We start from the raw sequence: 5,764 nt of genomic DNA, 5'->3' as shown, positions 1-5,764 counted from the left end.
ATTGCGTCACTGCACGCCAGCCTAGGCCACAGAGAGAGACTGTCTATAAAACAAAATCAAACAAACACACACACAAACAGATAAACTGATAACGTGGTAACTTTTTTTCCCTAAACACAATAGGCGGCTGGGCATCCGTGCTCAGGGCCTGGAGGGTGGGGGCGCCTGGAAGCAATGGAGGTGAGGGACTCTGTTAACTCTTCCCGGGTCCACAAGGGCCGTGGCTTTAAAGGCAAGAGCTTCCCAGCGCCATTCCTCCATCCACCTCCCCATCTGGGAGCCTAGAGTTCTGTGTCTAACTTTCCCGCGCCGGAAAGGTGGACGGCCCAGGTGAGCTTCCCTTTTTTTTTGAGACGGAGTTTCGCTCTTGTTACCCAGGCTGGAGTGCAATGGCTCGATCTCGGCTCACGGCAACCTCCGCCTCCTGGGTTCAAGCAATTCTCCTGCCTCAGCCTCCTGAGTAGCTGGGACTACAGGCGTGCACCACCATGCCCAGCTAATTTTTGTATTTTGAGTAGAGGCGGGGTTTCACCATGTTGGCCAGGATGGTCTCGATCTCTTGACCTCATGATCCACCCGCCTCGGCCTCCCAAAGTGCTGGGGTTATAGGCGTGAGCCACCGCGCCTGGCCCCTTGTTTTTTTTTTTTAAAAAAAAGGCCAAAAGCTCATTCTCTCTGCCTAATAAAAGAGTTTTCTGCTAAGCTCTTTGGGTCCGATATTTACTTGAATGTTATCACCTCGCTGCCAGGGTCCGCCTCCCCATTCTTGGGTGAGTGAGGCCCTAGGACCTGGGAAAACACATCCCATCAGGGAACAGTGAGTGTCGTTGGGACACCCCCGCAGCCCTGCTCCTGTCACCCGGTTACACAGGGACGACCTGGTGGGGAGGCAGCGCCCCACAGCCCCAAGCCTCAGATGAGAGTGCCCAGGGCTTGTCCCTGGAGGCTGCCTTAGGCGTGGGCGCAAGTGAAGGCCTCGGTGAAGGCAGACCCCAAGGTGACGCAGTCATTCCAGCCTGAGCCGGGAAACTGCGTGTGGAGACCATTGTAAAAGATGCCTATGGCTGCACTCAACAGGGAAAGAGGAAAACCCTCCAGAGAGATGTAGATAATGCAAGAGAAGCTGTGGCTGGATCTGCTTTTCTGGAGGGTACTTGGGGTCAATGGCTCAGCGGTGCAGGTTCTGCGCCTTCATCTCTATCCTTCAGCCCACCCCTCTCCGCAGGCCTCAGCATCGAAGAACAGCGTCTTGGCACTTGCATACATACTCTTCCTGTTCTACCCTCAACTGAGGGATCTGTAGGGATCGCTCCCATGTGAGGCCCCTAGGAAATGGGCCTTGCCATATGGTGAGCTTCAGCCCGGACACAAATCCCCGGTTGGGGGAGTCGAGCTGAGGGAAAGCAGGAACCAAGAGAGGGACTATGCTATTCAAAATAATTAAGAGACATGACTTTATGGATATGAGGACTTGGGAGGCATTGTGTCCACTTTCGGCTCCTTATGGTTTATTGCTTGATTGTGTTCATTTTGGACCCTTGCTACCTTCATTGTAAAATACTAACTTAAGTATTTACACTTGGTAACTTTACTTACTGGAACTTACTGGGTGTAACTGTAACTTACCATAACTTACTGGGCATAACTGTAACTTGCTTACCTTGTGACTTAAGTATTTACAATTGTTAGGTACTTACTGGGCATAACTGACTTACTGGGCTTAACTTACTTACTGGGCGTAACTTAGTGGGTGTAACTTGCTTACTGTAACTTAAGTATGTTGATCTGGTGTAAACAACATTAACTTCAGAAAAGTATATAATGGAACATATTGCAAAAATAAAATTGCTGCTTGGACATAGCCTAAGCCAGCCCTCCAGACTCCGCTTTTCTCTTTTCTTTCACTTCCGTGCACTCTCTCCCTCAGATCGAATGAGACAACTATGTTGGCGGTCTCGGGGACTCCCGCTGGTTGGTAGCCCCCCGGCAGACGTGCCGGACCCCAACACTCACCTACGCTGGGATAAGCCGCAATCTCAACTTTTGGCTTTTCCCTACAAGACCTTCCACAACAGGTGTCCGTCTTCCAGTCAAGCCTGGATGCAGCTGCTGCTGCTTGGAGCAGAGGTGAAAAAAGTGTTCTGCTTAAGTGGCTTACTGAATGATGAGGACCAGAATAAAGGTCTTTGATCAGAAAAATAAAAGAGGGCCGGGCAGTGGCTCACGCCTGTAATCCTAGCACTTTGGGAGGCCGAGGCGGACAGATCATGAGGTCAAGAGATTGAGACCATCCTGGCCCACATGATGAAACCCCGCCTCTAATAAAAATACAAAAATTACAAAAATTAGCCGGGCTTGGTGTTGCCTACCTGTAGTCCCAGCTACTTGCCAGGCTGAGGCAGGAGAATCGCTTGAACCGCCCCCCTCCCCGGGAGGCGGAAGTTGCAGTGAGTCAAGATTGCACTACTGCACTCCAGCCTGGTTAACAAAAGCGAAACTCTGTCTCAAAATAAAATAAAAAAGAAAAGAAAAGAGAGAATGGGAGTTAAATGGTAATGTATGAACACAACAAAGGAAACAAGCGACGCTGGGGGGAGAGTGGGTGGAGGGAGAGGAGCAGAAAAGATAACTATTGGGTACTGGGCTTAATGCCTGAATGACAAAATGATGTGCACAACAAACCGCCATGACACGTGTACCTACATAACAAACCTTCACATGTACCCTCAAACTGAAAATAAAAATTTAAAAAAAAGAAGAAAAAAAGTCTGGAAGGAACTAGGGCTTTGCGGGGCCCTAACAATAGGGCCTCCAGCATTGTCCCAGTTTATCCCTGTCATCCTGGTGTAGCTATTAATAACCTCCTCTTTCACTGGCAAAAGTGCCTTGGTTTGGAATAAATCATAAACCAGTTGAAGGAGGCAATTGACTTGCTTAGCACTGTCTGTATGTCTCCCTATGGGGCAGCTTTCACTGCTCATCGTTTGCCCAACTCTGCGCACATCCAGCTGTCACTCAACCTATTCCTGGCGTCTTGCAAATGATGGGTATATAAAGTGTTGGTTGAAGGAATGAAAGAATGGGAAGAGGCACGACCTGTTGATGGTAATAGTGACCTGGAATCATAGAGTTAATTTTGGAAGAGACCTTCAAACTCATCTGTTTGTAGATACGGAAACAGTCTCAGAAATGTGAAGGAGCTTGCCCAAGGCCATATCGTTAGTGGTAAATCCAGGGCTTAATATTTCAAAACTATTACTACTCAAAATGTGGTCCGTGGATGAGTAGTACCAGAAGAACCTGGTGGTTAGAAAGGTGGTATATCAGGTACCACCCCAAGAACTATGTCAGTGTCTATGAAGGATCTGATATTTTATCCCACTTGCAGGCGAATAAGTTAGCCTGTTACTGTCTCATGGATGCTGACAGAGCACACAAGTCCTGGGTCAGAGATAAAGGATTTTATTACTCACATCACAGCTGGTGTCGTGAGTATAATGTTGTTTTTCATCAGTTTCCCATAGCCCCCAAGTCTCATAGGGGAGATGTAGAGAGGCCCAGGTGACAGCTGAGACACACTGAGATTAGGGAATTCACTGTTTTTATAGTGAGCAGTAAGCAAGCCTGCTCTTTGTTTTTTGTTTAGGGTGGAGAGTGCTGGGGAGGGAAATTACTTCTTTCCACGATGTTGTTCTCTGCAAAAACAACCTTAAGAATTGGTCCTGGTTATAAGCAGTCAGAGCCTTGCATTCTTGTTATACAGAGTAAGAACACATAGGGGCATTGAAGGTCCATGGCGTATTGCTTCTTCCAAGAATCTACGGAATCAAAATCTGCATGTTTCGCAAGATCCCTTGGTGATTTGTTTGTACATTTAAGTCTGAGAAGTGCTGTTCTAGACTGCAAGTCCAGAGCATCTGCTGTTTACAAATGAAGCCATTTGTATACATGCAATCAACCTAGGACTCATATCATTACAACATGATATGGTTTTGCTGTGTACCCATCCAAATCTCATCTTAAATTGTAGCTCCATAATTCCCACATGTTGTGGGAGGGACCTGGCGGGAGATAATTGAATCGTTGGGGTGGTTCCCCCATACTGTTCTCATGGTAATAAATCTCATGAGATCTGATGGCTTTATAAGGGGTTTCCCCTTTAGCTTGATTCTCATTCTCAAGCTCAGGGGCTTGAGGTTCAGTTAGAGCAAATTGTAGCATTGAACTTTAGCTAGTGTCCACTTACTCCAAATCCAGGCACCCAAAGCACCCCTAGCCCATGGATCCCAATGCGGTACTCTGGCTGCATTAGCTGTTTTCCTCTGATTGTTACAGAAAATACCAATAATGTTAGGTATGACATCGTAGGTCCTTCCACTCAAAATGTGATCCACAGACCAGCATTATCATCTGAGAACTTGTTAGAAATGCAGAATCTCAGTCCTGACCTCTGATATTCTGAACCATTATCTGCATTTTTACACGATCCCTGGTGATTCATGTGCACACTGAAGTTTGAGAAGGTCAGCCTTAACTGTTTGAGCCAAACTGTGTCTGAAGTTTGAGAAGCTCAGCCTAACAACTTTGGGAGGCCGAGGCGGGTGGATCACGAGGTCAACAGATCGAGACCATCCTGGTCAACATGGTGAAACCCCGTCTCTACTAAAAATACAAAAAATTAGCTGGGCACGGTGGTGTGTGCCTGTAATCCCAGCTACTCAGGAGGCTGAGGCAGGAGAATTGCCTGAACCCAGGAGGCGGAGGTTGTGGTGAGCCGAGATCGTGCCATTGCACTCCAGCCTGGGTAACAAGAGTGAAACTCCGTCTCAAAAAAAATAAAAAAATAAATCACATATCTAACTCTCTGCTCATTCAGCTACCTTGTGATTATAATTTGGTAGCTGCAGCAGAAATGCCTGTTATAGTTACAGTTAGACTTCATGTTGTATGAAAAAAATCCATACCTTTATATGCTAACAGCATATTCAATATGATCAACATGTCTCCACCACAAGAAGTAGGTGAGCAGTAATGTGCTGGTAGGCTGCCTCCCTGAAATAAAGCATCCTGATTTGTAGCATTTGCTGATATCCATGGTGTAAATTTCCCCAATGGCCAGATTGAAGCTCCCAACATAATGTAAGTGAACACAGAATTGGGAAGAGATGTACTCTTTAGCTCCAGCACTTTACTGAAAGTCCAGGACTGAGATTGACTTAGGGATCTGCAGATTCACATCTCCCACATCTCTCTCGTTCCAGGACATATGCTTTTGGTCCAGAATATAAGACTGTACTATTTAATATTCTTCTGGTTCTTTTTTTGTGTTTTATTTTTTGGACCAATGCATTCAATTGAGTCAATGCAAATGCACACGTGATTCTTCTCTCCCTTATTTGGGAACAGGCAAAATTCGTTGTATCTTAATGAAGTTGCAACAATATTCACCCAGCTCACTTGGGAACCAACTGTTTTTGTGACATCCAGGTTGAATTTATGAAACACAGAAGAATATGCTCTCCCATTTCCACCTCTGCAATGCTTCCAGATTCCTTACTGCCTTGGTCTCTCCAGGTGAGCAGAATAAAGAGCTAAGTTCATACTGGCTGCAGTTTTACACTCCGCTAGCTGTACAAATGTATGGATGCTAAAGCCTTATTTTTCCCATTACTTAGAGTGACATTGGTGGATATTATTTATGCAAGCAATAAAAAAATTATATTAGCTGTGTCACACTAAAAATAAAAATTAGAATATATAAACA

The sequence above is a fragment of the Callithrix jacchus genome, chromosome 17 (assembly GCF_049354715.1).
Source record: "Callithrix jacchus isolate 240 chromosome 17, calJac240_pri, whole genome shotgun sequence".
Taxonomy (NCBI): Eukaryota; Metazoa; Chordata; class Mammalia; order Primates; family Cebidae; genus Callithrix; species Callithrix jacchus.
The sequence above is the reverse complement of the archived record's forward strand: the minus strand, read 5'-3'. Positions refer to the sequence as shown.